The following is a 16871-nucleotide window of genomic DNA, read 5'->3' on the forward strand; positions in this document are numbered from 1 at the left end:
AAGAAAAAACAAAAAGTGCCAATTACACTTTAGAATGCTTTTAATGAAGCCCTAAAAAATGTGAATTATATTAACCCTTGACCTGTGAGTACACATCTTTTTAATATTCTGTGTGATGAAATGGGAAGGATACATAAAGCACTTTGGCAACATACTAAAGGACAATGACTTAAGGAAAAGCACTTGCGTGATTGAGTTATGAGCTGAGCTAACCTTATTTTTCATGGAACACTGATTTTTACTTTTTAAAAAAATGACTGACAGATAAATTACGTCACTTCAAGAAAAACAATGGAACAGTAGGTGTGGCCAATGATAAGATTCCAGCTTTCAGAAGAAATTCAAAATTTTTAAAATATGTATCCACCACTGTGAGCTTGACAGTTTTCTAACACTTAGACTTCCTGATGAGATCAGTGGTAGTATTAACAAATGTGAATTTTTGGTATTGTATGATGAAAAAGGTCAACCTTCAGAAGATCTGAGTAAGTCAGAGAAAATATTTTCCAAATAACCAATGCACAGTGTTACAAAATCATAAAAGGTCCATTAAAAACACAAGCCAGACCAATGGATTTTAATGTAAAAGAGTACTAAAAGTTTACTGGTGTGGTATCAGATTCTACATTGCAACTAACCTGCAAAAACCTACAACTAGTCAAGTTTTAGTGGGTATCAAAAAGGATATCCACAGTTATATGAAAAGACTATTAAAATACTCCCTTTTCACCAAGTACATATCTGTGTGAAGCTGGACTTTCTACATATACTTCACCTAAAACAACACATTGCAATACTGAATAGAAATCCAGCTGTCTTCTATTAAGCCAGACATTAAAGAGACTAACAAACATGTAAAACAATACCACTTTTCTCCTCTATAGTTATTTTTCCTTAAAAATATATTCTATATTTTAACATGTAATGAGCTTATCACTATTTTAATGAAGTAATAAATATATCAAAATTATCTTCAGTTTAATTTCTAATATGGTAAATATCCATCACTATAACTATGTAAACAAACGCTCTTTGGGAACCTCAACACTTTTTTAAAGTGTAAAGGAATCCTAAGAAGACTAAAAGTTTGAGAACTGTTGCCTTAGAGACTCTTTTTTTTTTAACTGTAATCCAATGTTGTCTGATAATTCCTAACAGTTCCTGGCTGACAAGAATAAGGATTTATAAGATAACTATAAAACTTATATAAATTGAATGGTAACTTCAAGAAGCTTACAATCTCATATTCATTTTATAAAATCATTTTACAGTTACTACTTTCTCAAAACCAATATTTCCATGGGGAAAAAAAAATATTGAGGGGTATCTTCTAATAAGTTCCTTGGAATTTATTTCCTTGAAAGCCATATTCTTAACTACGGGCATTTTATGCTAAATATGTCCTGTCTTCATTTAGGGTTCACAAATATGCATAACGTGTTATCAGGGCCCACTTAATCTTCACTTAACTGAACACAATTTAGCTGCCTTAATCTCTCCTCACAAATCGATTCTTCAGTTCTCTTTACCACTATTATTTCTCATTTCTGGATTTCCTCCAGTGTTTCTTTTCTAAGAGTTCACAAAGCAGCAAATTGAATTCCAGGTATGATCTCTCTACCACCCAATGGATGGGAATGGTCTGTTCTCTGCTCTCCTAATGAAAAGCCCAAAATAATTATAGATCATCACTGCTAGACATTATCTAATATTTTTGTCCTCAGTCATGTTGAGATATCTATAGTATTCACTGGCTTCCAGGTTATTCTTTCCTACTGACTTTCAGAACTGCAGATCAATTTCCCACATTTCAAGTGAAGTACCTGTAGAGATAATCTTATTGGCACCCTCAGTTCTGTAAGAGTATAAGAGGGGCTGTGGTGAAAAGAAAGTCCAGTAAAGAACAAGAACAGCACTCAACCACAACAATTATATGTATATGTCTGCACACACGTGTAAAAGTTGGGAAAGGTAATTATTTTAGTCACATAAATTTAGCCATCAAAAAATAACATATAATTTGGTTCAAATACCTGATTTTTAAATTCAGGGTACACCAGTCTTTCAGCATTCCATTATTTTCCTTTAAATTTATTACTAGTGTGTCTTTTTTTAGCAAAGGGGAAAATATTTTAGAAATTATTCTCTTAAAGGAAAAATAGCATACCTTATGTGGATTTTTTTTCACATAGTAGGACTCAGAATGTATCTTTGTATATTTAACATTTTTCCATCTACTGGTCAGTGGGATTTTTAACTTCTCAGCCTCTTGAGACATGCAATCACTATTAAGCAGAAACAAGCCAGGGGTCACCTAAATTCAAAAACTATTGCATAATTAATTGGAAAAGGCTATGCACTTATAGACGTTTTCTGAAGACACCATGAAGAAAGTAATACAGGAAAAAAATTTATTGTAAATATAAACAATATTCCTCTATTTCTGAGACGGATTTTATAAAATGCTTGTTTCAGAAGAAATAAATTAAAATTTAGAACGGAGTGACTAAAATGAAGCATTGTATTTGATGTTCTCCTCAATAAAGAGAAATTACTCCAACCATAACTGATATCCATTTCTGTTTTCCAACATCAGTCAGTCAAACGAATTGAGCTCTCATTAGAGCTGTGTACTATTCCTAGCTCCGTGAAAAATAAGTTACTTTCAAGAAGCTGATGCTTACTCATTTGCTTTGTAAAGTTAACATTGTCATTAATTAGAAACTAAAGAAAATAAGAAAATATAATCCCTATGTATTCTAAATTACTTTGGAAAGAACTAGGATACTTAAGAAGATTAAAGGATTCTGATTTTAAATATTCATTATTCATATTGACAATCCCCAGAAAATATGTTTGTATTTTTAAGGGACTACCTTTAAAAAGTTGTAAACCTCTATTCCCTTTAAACAAACAAATAAATAATTGATGGCTATCACTTAGTGAAGGTTATTGATCCTGCAAATTTTCTGTTTCTAGAAAAACAGTAAATCTTTCAAACCTTGGTTTTTGAGCCACTTCTCAATGAGTATGGGGAAACTCCTCATACTCAAATTAAAAGCATAAATTAAAGCATAATTTAATTCCCTGTAACTTTCAAAATAACAATACATCTTGTAGAACTTTGCAGATTTTACTTAGTCAAACAAATCAAAGAGTTTATGGTTTATTGTAAAAATTCCATTTAGAAAAATTCATATAGCAAAATAATTTGTTCCTTTAGAAGATCTGAGGCTATAATATCAAGCTTCTAACCACATTTTCAACATAATGATCAAGAACTCTTACTACCTTTACAAAATATCTCCATCCAACCCCCCACACCCAAATAAGTTTTATTTTTAATGTGGTTAACCCGCAAATTTTTCTCTAGCAATTTTCTGTTTTGCCTGGATTTAAGTCCTATTATTAAGTCCCTACAATTCAACATATATTTATTGAGAGTCTCAAGTGTGCAAAGCTCTGGGTTAAGCACTACTCTTAAATCCCTGAATCCTATGGTAAAATCCTATTTTGCCTACATCAATGAATCCATTTCAGAGGGTAAATAACTACAATAGCCTTCTGACTGGTCCCCATAACTTTAATTTATCCCCCCTTTAATCCCACCTGAAAACTACAGCCAGATGAATTGTAAAATAAAAATTTAATAGCGCCTGTTGAAAAAAGCACAAAAGGCTCCACTTTTCTAAAGTAAATTCACATATTGCTTTTAGCTGTGGAAACTTTTGTTTAAATAAAATACTTTCTAAGCCCCATACACAAAACAGATGCAGGTAGAGTTACTTGGATTAAGATAGGGAAGGAGGAGAAAAAACCATGGGTTCAAAGGAAAATGTTTAGGCTTCTTGCCTTGCATTGAAGGTGTTCTACAAAATAACCTCTGTATTCCTTAACCACTATCTTCCTCATACTGTCTCCATTCCTGAAACTTCTGGATCATGCATTTTGATCATTTTCTCTCAGATACATTCTGAACAACACTACCTCAATCACCCTTGCTTATGCTATTTATCTCACCTGAGATACAGCTTCCTCACACACTTTGACCATTTAATCTATTTCTAACAATTATTTGAGGCCTAGTAAAATTCTGCCTGCTTTTATACCTTTCATAGTGACATAAAAAGTAGTGAAAATTCTCTCCTATGCTTATCATATGGACTGCCACTTAGCATTGTTAGGTAATTACGTGAAGATAGCTTTTATAGTTTTAGTTTTTCCAAAATTCCCTCATCGATTTATAAATATCTTCTCAGTTAAATTACTTCTAAGCAAACAATCTTTCAATCCAGATTTCCTGTGTTTGAAGATCTATCAAACTATCGCCGGTCTCAATGTTTTAGCCTCTGTCTTAATTATCTATTGCTAGGTAACAGCTTACCATAAATTTTGTGGCCTAAAGCAACACACATTTATGATTTCACAGTTTCTGTGGGCCAGCTTAGCTGAGTCCTCTGCTTAGGGTCTCACAAGGCTGCTATATATAAGGTATCAGCCAGAGCTGCAGTCTCACCTGAGGCCTGACTGAGGAAGAATCTACTTCCAAGTTCACATGGTTGTTGGCAGTATTGGGTTCCTCACAAGTTGATGGACCGAGACCCCTGTTTCCTGCTGGCTGTCAGCCAGAGGCCAGCCTAATTTCCTGCCACTATGTAACATAATCATGTACGTCCTGTCACCTTTGCCATAATCTACTTGGCTAGAAGAAAAGTCACAGGTCCTGCCCACACCCAAGCAGAGGTAGTTACACAAAGGCATGAATACCAGGAAGCAGGGATGATGGCTGCTGTTATAATTACTATATCAGTGAAAGGACGCTTAGATTAAATGAAGTCAAGAAGACTTTTAAGTTGGTTCCAGACATCTGAGAATCTTCACACACATTAGTAAAAGGTATACATATGTTCCAAAATGCTCAGCAGTTTTATAAATAGTAGTGTTAGGATATGGAAGGAAATTTTCTTAGCACATACACCAAATACCTCGTCAAAATCTTAAGGGCTAATGTGACTTTGCCTCTTGTTCAAAGGATTTTTCCAGCTGACTCATTAAGAAAAGGAGCTAACATCTTGGAAATGGTGGAATTCCATGAATGCTATTTACTAATACAACTGGGTTTGGAAAAGACTGATTGATTTAGGAAGAGTGTAGCACATTACCATCAGTGCCTTACAGAGGCATGATTCCAGATGTCCTCTTCCAGAGAATCTGGCCAAAAGCAGAGGACCATGATTCTCCATAACTGTAGAGAATGGGGTCCAGTGAAAGTCTGAGTCAACCTCAAAAGCTAGAACATCTGCAGGGAAAAGATTTGAGGGGAATTCACAGGAAAGAATAGAATGGAGGAACTGTCACCTAAGTGTTATCAAGTCAGGCTCCACACATCATTCAAAGTGCTCAATCAGGAAATCTGTCAAGTAAATTAAGGAAAAAGACAAAGGGGTTGTTTTGGCTAAAAAATTATTCAAAAATGAAACTAGATCTAAAGTCAGGTCCCAATATGAGTTTTCTTTGGCATATCTCAGACCCATGCATAACAGTCATCTATTCATTCATTCTTAGGGAGACATACACAAAATATATATCTCAATGGGGCGTCAGATCCTAGTCAGTTTTTCCATAACATTCTTGATAAGAGAAGGGATTTGGAAATTTTTCACACTAGGAGAACACTTTGGAAAAGCTACATTAATGGGAGGCCAACAAAGTTAGTTAGATATTTCTCTAAAAATGAATTCTAATGGCTTAACTATTTTATATTGTTCCTCTCTGCAAAAAAATATGTTTATTAAAAAAAACATATATATATATATATATATATATATAGAGAGAGAGAGAGAGAGAGAGAGAGGGAGAGAGAGAGAGAATGCTTCCCCCTTAGATTTATGTCAAAGTTTTAGGACTCCATGACCATTTTCTAGAATTAAACCTATGCACAGATTATACTGAAAAGACATAAAAATAGATCTGTGGCTGCTTTTTTTGTTTGTTTTTACAGATGTATCTCAATTGCCTAAAAGAACACTTGACATAGTAGATGCTCAACAAATATTTGCTGAGTGAATGAACGAAAAATCAGAGCCGGGAACGATTTCAAAGTTCATGTAGTCCAACTGATGTCTTGCTCAGTATAATACTCCCACAGATGTCTAATCTTGAGCTCCTTTCATTTGTAGAGCACCTTGGAGTTGACAAAGTTTATTCATGTCTATTATTTTATTTCATATTTGACAAAATATTCTATGATCAGTATTAATACACTTCAGATGGAAAAACAGACTCCAAAAAGTGAAGTTATGTGTCTAAGATAACACAGACAGAGGTGGAGTCACCAGTTAGTTTGTTCCATTCATTACAATTTTATGTGCTTGGCCTCATTTTAGGTACCCATATGATAAAGATCACCTACATCCACTTCATGCCAGCCTGAACCCTCTCCTTTTGTATTTAAAAGCGCCCCTTTGCAGGGAAGGGCAGGGTGAGCCAAGCAACCCTAAGCAACATCAAAGCCACCGATTTTCTGGAAAGGCTGTCAGTGCACCCTGGCTTCTCTGTGTTCAGTCACTCTGTGTTGGGAAGACCGCCTGCCCTCCATTCTAAAGATTCCTACAAAGACCTCACTATGGTAGTGCACATTACCCCAGCTCCTAATCACACTGTCAATCTAAAAGAGAAAGACTGTAGCTGTTTGTTAAGCACCACTTATGTTAAGACCTTAAACCTAAAGCAAGAATGAAGAGAAGGAAGAGTTAAAAAGTATTTTCACAGTGACTCCAAGACAGTAGACACTTACTGAATGTTTTATTAATTAATTAACTAGTTAAATAATTGTCGACTCTGTCAAATATAGGTTTTTCAAAGGCCGCTTTTACTAATAGCATTCTTCTTTCACTCTTATCAGAAATCTAGGTGGACTTCTTAAGAACACAGATCAAAAGCAAAAAAACTGTTTTCTAAATGTGGCAACAGCATGAAACTAAAAAGAACTAAAATTCATTCAAATGTAACCCAGGTGCCAGCTCCCTGGATGTCCCCAAGTCCTCCCAACTATATTAGGTCAGCCTGTTCTTTATTTGAATCTTTCTTCCACTTAGGATAGGCAATCCAGAATCCATCTCTATTAGGGATTCAGGCTGATGGGGTGAATTATGTTGATTCTAATTATCTCTGGCTCCCAGTTATTGCTTTCTCACAATTCTCTAACATTAATGCATGTTATGACTTTTCCCTATTCTGTTGCCCTTTTGAGACTACCCTGCTATTGATCCTAGGTACCAAACAAAACACAAGGTTTTATTGAAGGTTTAGGACAAAAGAACACAGCATAGCAACTTAAAAACTAAACATGTATGTATCCCTAAATACTTTATTTGTGGGTGGGGGTCAGTTTTATAAAAAATGTTGTTATTTAGTATATAATTTTCTGAGATTTGATTTTCCTTATTACGTGTCTAAAATTTATCCATACAGTTTCAGCTGCAACAATAAAGATAATATTCTGGTTCTTAGGCTGGATGGTATGTTCACAAGTGTTTATTATTAAAATTAAATATCACTATATACTCTTTCATATGTAACAAGTATTACATTCTTAAAACATTTTAACTAAATATTAGCCGCTTCAGTTCTTAAAATTCTGACAGCCATTAACAGCTCCAGGAACTTTTCCTTCTCCATCCAACTTTATTCCTTCCATGGAGCTCAGTCGAAGACCACATTACTAGGCTCCAATCTTCCTTCCTTCCTCCCTCTTCTCAATCACTTTCTTCCAACTGCAGCTCTTAATCCTTCCGATTCCTATTACTGATTTTTCCAAATGTATTATTCAATATTAACTTGTAATAAGCAGCCCCAACCCCCAATATCACAGTACTTAATACAATAATACAAGATTCTTGCTCATATAAAAGCCAGAGCTAAAGTTCCTGGCCAGGAGATCTCCGGGGCAGCTGTTCCTAGTGGTCAACCTGGGATTCAGGCTCTTTCCATTGTACGTTGCACCACCTCAAAGTCCTTCTCTTCCTGCTGTGTGGTTGGGGGAAAAGAGCAGAAAAGATCTCACAGGGACTGTCTATGGTCAGGCCTGGAAGTGGCATACATCACTTCTACTCACTTTCCATTCAAAGAGCTCAGTGACACAGTCCCCCCTGGATACAAGAGGCTACTGGGAAATATGTGTCTTCCTCTATGCCCAAAAGAAAAACCAAATAGTTTGGTAAACTTGTAGTATTGTCTCTGGTTTTTCTTTGTTTTTGTTTTTTTTTTGCTTCTCCAGCCTGTTTAGACTATTGTGGGAAATGAGGAGGGAGAGAGTAAGGAGTTTATTTTTATGTATATCTTTCATACACAAATAGGTATCAGGCTACTTTCTATACAAGAGCAGGACTCTTTATATGAGTCTACTACAACCATATAATGGGGTGGGGGGCACTTGGAGATAATAACAGAAGTTTTCCTTATTAACACTTTTATTTTTTGGCATTGCCATTCCTTGTCGTAGGAATGGAGATCAGAAGTTAGAAGTCAACTGAAGTCCTGAAGCCTTTTATTTTTTTCAATTCGTTTCAGAGTCAGCTGTCTTAAAATTTTACGCAAGGGAAGAAGTTTTCAGAGATAAAAAGGTACCTTGAATTACAAAAAGCTTGGTTTTGTGTATAAAGAGTCACAGCTTGGAAGACTAAAATGGAGTTTATTCCATAAGCCTTACAGTAAAGAAAACTTAATCATGAAGGAAGAGAAGTTTCCCCAATTCAGAAAGAGATTATATATGTTGGTCAGTGGGTGGGAAAGGAAGAATTGAAGGTAACCTTACTAGAGTATAAATATTGGTAGTTGCTTGAGAAAAGGTCTAGTGTTCCATCTCCTTAGGCTAAATAATGACTGGGAAGAATGTCAGAAGGGAAGGAGGCATCTCTGGATAGTATACTGATAGAAATCTGAGATGAGTTTGAAAAGATTCTAGAACAGAAAGTTCATTGCCTGGCTATAAAGAGTGTAACCAGGAGCTGGGGAGAGAAGTCCCCCGTCCAACACTGTACCTGAAATAGCAGTGGCTGAAGGAGGTGTCTAGATGGATGGTCTGAGAGCTTCCTCATAAGAGTCTCAGCACTCCAGATAGATGGGGCTGCATCAGCCAAGAGTTTCCTAGCAACCTTAACAGAGTACATATAAGATTGGGCATCAAAAGCCCTAAAAAAGCCTTGTAGTCGGGTAAGAACTGGAGGCCCATGATGAGGCGTGAATTCAGCATCAGGGACAGAGGCCAACACCCAAGACCAAGAGAAAAGACTGACACTGCAATGGAGGCCATAGAGCGTACAAGAGGTCCAGCAGGCCAGTTGGCTGGCTTCTAACGCCAGAAAGAAACATCAGATAATCACCATCACCATCCCCCAAGAGGGCCAGATTACAGAATCATAACTAAGTTGTTACTGAAAGAGACTTAAAGTTTAACTGAAAGTGCTAATTACCTTAAATTGGCAACAGTGAGTTGGCCCTCATCAACAAAAAATGGGGATTTGAGTAAGCTTATGTTAATTCCAGGAAAACAAAGAATATTGCATTTTTTGCACACAAGCTGTAACTTGTGCCTATTTACAACTTTATGTCTTCTAGAAACAACATTTTATTGATGACATACTGTGTTTTAGGCTCTGTACTAGATGTTAAGAATATCCTAAACAAGGGCTGAAAAAATAATAAAGTTCATCTTTAGCACACAACTAACTATAAGCAGTCCAGAGTGGATATGGAAGCTCCACAGTATCAGGGATGTAGGCCTCTTCTGCCTTGTTGCTCTGCCATCCCAGGGTGTTACCCATATCTGCATAAGCAAAAATGGTTCACCGTACCCATGTTCTAGTCAGTGGGCAGGAAGGATAAAGGGGTAAGGGAAGGGCATACCCTTTACTTTAAAAGGCCCTTCTCAGAAATTGCACACACCATTTTGTGCACAAAGCATTGGCAAAGAACCCAGTCCTACGGCCACACATACTGCAAGGGAGGCTGGAAAATGTAGTTCTCATTTGGACAGCCATATGCCTGATTAAATCCTTTTACTGCATAAGGACCGACCAAACATTGGGAGACAATGTAGCATCTGCCTTAGTCTGCTCCTCTGGCTTCTCAAACATGTGCAATATGTGATCCAACAAAGAAAAGAAACTAACTTTTGAAGGGAAAATAGAGGAAAGTATGAGGGAAGAGACAGCACGCTAATCAGGGAGGCCTTCAGAGAAGAACTGATGCTTGAATTGAGTCTCATAAGATGAGTAGAAGTTCACGGAGACCACAGAGCAGAATAAAGGCATCTAGAGGGAAGGAAAATAAAAACATGTGCAATAGCACAGAGTGATATCAAAACACCAAATGTGACATTTGCTGTTCCATTTAGGGAACTGCAGGTAGTTCTATGAAGCCAAAGTGTATGGAGGAATAGATGGAGATGAGATTGGCTCGATATTAAGAAATCAGATAATAAACAGTCTTCTATGGCCAGCAAGGAATTTAGCCATTGCTCTGCAGGTAAAAGGGAAATGCTGATGAATTTTAAGTAGAGAAGTGACATAACCATATTTATGTATTTAAGAGATTACTCTTGAGACAACGTAGAGAATAGATGAGCCTGAAGATAAGGATAAGATTTAGGAGGCAGCTGCAACTGTACAAAAACAAGATTACAAGGGTATTACCTATGGCAATACACATAAGAAATAAGAGCTTTAAGTGACAGATTCTGTAGGACTTGGCAATTAACTGGTAGTAGAAGTGAAGGGGAAAGAAGATTACTGATGCCTGGGTGGATGCAGCTTAAGATGTAGAATTCAAAATGAGATCATGGATATGTTGAGTCTGAAGGTACTAGGGATACTAAGAAACACCTGAGCGAAGGTGACCAATATTTATATAAAAATAAGGATCTGGAGCCAAAGAGGGAGGTCTAAGATGGAAATGTGTATTTGGAATCATCAGTGTGATGTGATAGTTGAAACATCTGACATCAATCAATGAAAATACCGAGGTTGAGAAGACATCTGAGAATGGAAGATTGCTTAGCATGCAGTGCCAAGTAGCACTACCGACCTTGTAAAACATTTCTGGAAGTCAGATTTCAAGGTTCTGGTCCACACAAGTAGTTAATTATTCAAATACATTGAAAGTCACTGTAGGGACTTCCCTGGCAGTCCCTGGCAGCGGTTAAGACTCCGAGCTTCCACTGCAGGGGGCACAGGTTCGATCCCTGGTTGGGGAACTAAGATCCCGCATGCCATGCAGCACGGCCAAAAAACAAAAAACAAAAGAAAGCAAAAAAAAGTCACTGTAATCAGGAGCTGACAGTGAATCTGTAAGGAGAAGGAATTCTGTTGCTCTATAGATAGAGAAGGAGGAATAGAACTTTAAAATAATCATTATAATAAAGTGTAAATTAGAAGATCTGGATGCATATCCCAGGTCAGTCCTTACTGGCAGGTTGAGCCTGGGCACATAAGAAACATACCTTCAAATAGAAAGAAGAGTCATGTGCAGAAAGAAGCAAAGACAGGAAATTGAAAGTAAACACTGCCTGTATTTCCAACATGTTCGAAATTCCTGTCCTTCTTGGACTTTCTTCATTCCTACCTTTGAGTTCCACAAAACACCACTGTTATTTATAATAGATTTCTTTTTCCTCTTAGTCTAAAGTAAACTGATTTGCTTCTTGCAACAGTAAGATCCTAATATACAGATACAACATCCTTTTAGAAAGAAAAAATTGATTTTCTCCTACATGGATGTGAGGAAGTGTGAGGAGGAAAGTGGGTAGAAATAACTATCCCTGTCTACAGCAGAGATCGTTAGGTACCATCCCATATACATTACCCTCTTTCTTCAAAGAGGAAAGGAGAACCCACATTTTAATTGATAATTGGTTGAAAGCACTTTGCAGTCTCCCTTGTAGCCCGTCATGACATGTGACAAACTTCTGAATGATGAGATGTAAGTGGAAGATGATATTGGAACTTCTTAGAAGACTACTGAAAGAACACTAACTCATTTAGAAAATACCTTTTTGTCCTTTCTCCCTTCCTTCTTCCTGCATTCTGGACAGCTGACATGAGGGCAGGAGTTCCAGCAGCCATTTTGAACCAGGAGGTGACCTTGAGAATGAAGGCCATCCACAGAATAGTGGAATAAGATGGCAGAAGGAGCCCAGGTCTCTGAAGACCACAGAGCCATAAGAAAAGCCTTGAGCTCTCTTCTCTGTTTCTTTTATACGGAAGAGAACTAAATTTCTATCTTATTTAAGACATTTGAAGTTTGCTGTTATATGCAGCTAAACCTAATTGTAGCAGATACTTTTTTAAAAATCGATATGCCTTTTTATAATTTATACAACTCCAATTCCTAATATTACTACTGCATTTATCACAGAAAGTATTTTCTTAAACTAAAAAATTATTTAAGAACTCTTCTTCTTTACATTTCTTTATAAGAGAAGTCAGAGTGATGTGGTGGGGAAAAAACTACCAGAAAATTAAGAAACCTGTATCTAGATGCTAGTTATATTACTTTATTAAGTAATAAAACTTCAGGTACTTTTTTTTATCTTTAAAATGAATGATTTGAACTAGATGATGTCTAAGATCCCTTTTAACTGCAAAAAGTTCTTTTATCCTGTATGTTTTGCTTTTTTTCACAGGATTATTGAAAAGATCAAATGTATGATTATTATTTAGCAAACACATAGCACTGTGCCAGGCACTTTGCAAATATTAATCATCAAACAGACCTATGAGGTAGGTGCCACTAAACTTGCCCAAAGTCACACAGCTTATACTTGGCAGAACCTGGATTCAAACCCAGGAAGTCTGACGGGCCTCTGATCTTAACCACTAACCCATCCTGCTTCAAGTAAACAGAGCCGTAAATAAGCCCCACTTAACGAAGTCACTCCAGTACCAATGACTCAAAGAACCTAACAGGACCTGGAAATTTTATTTATAAAATATTTCCAAATGTGATTTCTCCCACATACCCTTTGAACACAGTATTGGTGAGAATGTCATAGTGCAACAGTGACTTCAGAAGGGTACCTGTGCCGTGCTCTGGACTAGATGTGTGCACAGTTTCCCTGTGAAGCAGGACTGAAGAAATTTTCTTAGAATAGCCTCTGGGGAAGAAGGATGCTCATTCTTTCTAGTAAATCAGATTTTTATTTTAAATAACTAGATAAATGAATAAATAAACCATCGCCTATCATTTTTTCAAGCTGGGCTGTACCATTGATCTTGCCACTGCCATGCAGCAGATGGGCTGCGCTCTGGCATGTCTGATGCTGAGCTGCCATCTCTCAGTGACTCCAGCCACTATTCCTCTTCCTGTCCCTAGTATGTGAATATTGGGTTTCACATAGAAATGTGAAAAATGCCTTTAAGCTCATTTCTTCATGAAATACAATATACTTGCCAGATAAGCTGGACCCTCATATTATTCATAAATCAATTATGTTTATCCTTAGCCAAGAAAGTACTAAAATGTTCTTTCCTCATTTTGAAATCTAATCTGATATTCACAGTAATTATGCTGCCTTTCATATGAATCACTGTCTCATACTGTAATCGTTAGTACTATGGCTGATTCATTTTCTGCCTTATAGTATTTGAAATGATCATTTCACTTGTGGTAGGATTTTGGGAGTTACTGAAGTAAATCCTTTTATTCACTAGACTTTCCTTTTTTTTATCTCATCTTCAGTCTCTTTGTTCAGATTTTACACCAAAGTTTTCCAAAGGCTGTAGCAAGTAGGAGAAGAACAAACTGTTAAATCCTACTGAAGCCAGAAAAGCCATACAAATGGATGGCGAAGCCTCTCTGTCCACCACTTTTCATTGATCTTGCCTTTCCTACCAGAGTCAAACCACACCCGTTCTCTTATTTACCCCTTTCATCCCTCTAAAATACAGTCGTGTTAATATGATTGTGCTGAAAAGCTCTTAAAATACCGAAGTCTTTATTTCTGGTCATTATCCAAATACACATAAATAAATATGAGTTATTTTCTAGGTATCATATACATCACCATTTTGGAAGAGCCACATTTAAAGACAGATGTCTGCTGCCCTGGAACCTCCAATATCACATTATTCCATGCATATTAGGAAGGTGTCATGGGATCATCTCTGGTTCAGACCCTCTGGAATGTAAGGCAAAGTCTTGGGATTATGCCCTGCTGCCCTTTCCACATTAAATGCTCCACTGTCAGAATGAGTGGAAACAGGTGGACCGAGCACAAGGCCATCTGACTCGGACTGCCAACCCCCAGGTGGAATGTAACGAGATGGAAAAGCAGGAACCTTTGTGAACACTGCTGTTGCTGTAACAAAAGATAATAATGAAAGGGGACTTTTGCCATCGCAAATATTAATGAGGGCTACTCCAGTGAAAAATTCCTTTCCACGGCCACAGTCACAGGTAGATTCTATTTCAACATCCATGACAGCTTTACTTCAGGAGGGGTTGTTTATATTGTACTCCACTTAAGGGCTATTCCGTACCTAGAAAACTGACTAAAGCTTACGCTGTCTTTGCATTTGAAGTATTGGGCTTTTCATTTTAAAACATTAGGTATGAAATTCCATCTTCAAAATGAGAGTGGCCATTCACTGAATGTGTAGGATACTGTGCTAAGAGCTTTAAAGTCACAATCCTATTTGAACCTGAAAACAATTCTTTGAGGTATTATAAACTCTTTACAGATAAGGAGATAAAACATCACATATTTATCAGAGAAGATCCACATCAGAAGTCAGGCTTTTGGAACTCCAAAATTCATGTTTTTAACTACATGTTATTTTTTTAATCTCATGCTATATTGCCTTTGCACTCACGCATGGATTGCCCAAGAGCTGTGCCCAGTTTTTCCCCAGACCAGTATGTCTTGCTATAACCAGTTGGTTTTTAGAAACTGCCTCTTTGCTTTCCTTTTTCAGTGCTCACGGGGTTGTTTTGATTTTTTTAATGGAGTTAGAGGAAGTACTGAACAATGACAACATTATCAAAAAGCAGAATTTGTTTTAAATGGTTTTCAACCATTGTAATTTTCTTTACCAACACATTTATTCTATCACCACATAAAAAGATACAGTACTAGCTGGATTTTTATTTTGGCTGACAATGATGCTGCATTTTGTAAAATGACATTTATAAGATACAGAAGGATACACCTCTGTGCAACAAAGCAGTTGGTCTTAAAATGGGCAATTCAGCCATCCACTCTTCCCCACCCTTGGTTTCTTATATGGAGCTTCCATGACATCTAGTGGTCAAAAATTAGGGGAGATATTCTTTATACAGCATGTAGGAGTTCTAATTTAGAAGCATATTCTAAATCTTACATTGCTAATGAAATTTTAAATTAATACAGTACTTCACAGTTTACAGCTCACTTTTGCATCAATTACTGGTTTATGAGCTTGATGTAATGACTTTCTTATACTACTTAGATTTTTTTTAATATTTATTATAATTGTTACACCAAAGCCATCGTTTATTCCGAGTACAGGATTGAATCACAGAATTTGATTCTTTGGGTTTAACTTCTACAAAAGCAACAGTTCTTTAGATTAAATATCAATAGTTAAATCAAACTTACATTTTTTTAATTTTTTTAAAAATTTTTATTTATTTATTTATTTTTTTGGCCATGCCACACAGCTTGCTCTTAGTTCTCCAATCAGAGATTGAACCTGCGCCCTTGGCAGTGAGAGTGAGGAATCCTAACTACTAGACCACCAGGGAATTCCCAGACGTATATTTTTGATGAGAGTCTAAGTAAACAAGTAATACATTTGTATTATCGCAAATAAATCACAGTAAAAAATTATTAATATACAAGTAAATTCTCTATGCCTCTTGCTGAGTTAATTTAAGAATGATTTTTGCTAAATTTTAAAAAATAGTTAACACTATTGGAGTAAGAAATAAAAGACCAAAAATTGGTTTAAAAAAACTAAAAATGATCATTTTCAGCAGCTTTTTTTATCTCAAAGGTCTATTCTCCAGTAATTATACTTTCTGTAGATTAAGCTAAAAGAGAATAATTCATGGAAACCACCATACAAATAACCAGAAAGATTGTTTAAGATTTTTTTTTTTCTAATGTAATTTCTCAGCCTAAGAAACCAAAAGGAGAGTCTGAGAGAAGTCTGATGCATAAGTGTTTATTAACTTCAATTGCAGAAATAAGAGCAAGAGACAAGGGCCAGGAAGGACAAGAGTGGATAGAGGAGAAAGAGCCAATACAAAGGTACAATATGGAGTTGGCCACTACCAAGTGCTAGATTTGTGGGACTTTCTGAAAAGACTTATTGAATATACTGTATCTCCAAATCATCTGATGGAAGGATGAAAGGGTGGAGCATTTATCTGTCAACTCACATCCCCCATTGGTCAAGGTTTGCCCCCTGGGTTACAAACGTTCCCACACTTCCAGGTTGCTCATGGGTGTTCAATCATCCCAAGCTGCAGGTGTCAGAGAAGGCAATATGGGCCAAGGCAAGGCAATTCCGGTTACACATAAACAAAGTAGGTCAACATCTGTGCAGAACTGTTCCCTGCAACCATGACTGGAATGAAAGATCAGGCCAAGTGGATCTGCAGTTGTACATAAGAGATGTCCAATACATGTATATATAAAATCTGTGTTATGTTCACAAAAAATAGGTCATTCAGGTTTATTGTTATGGATACTTTTATATTTTATGGACATTATTAAATATGTTGATTAATTGATGCAATCATCACTCTAGCCAATGCACAGTAGGAGTCAAAATTACAAAGAGATCTTGAATCAGCAGTAAAAGCCATTCATCTTGATCAGCAACTATTTT

Source organism: Eschrichtius robustus, chromosome 4 (assembly GCF_028021215.1).
Source record: "Eschrichtius robustus isolate mEscRob2 chromosome 4, mEscRob2.pri, whole genome shotgun sequence".
Taxonomy (NCBI): Eukaryota; Metazoa; Chordata; class Mammalia; order Artiodactyla; family Eschrichtiidae; genus Eschrichtius; species Eschrichtius robustus.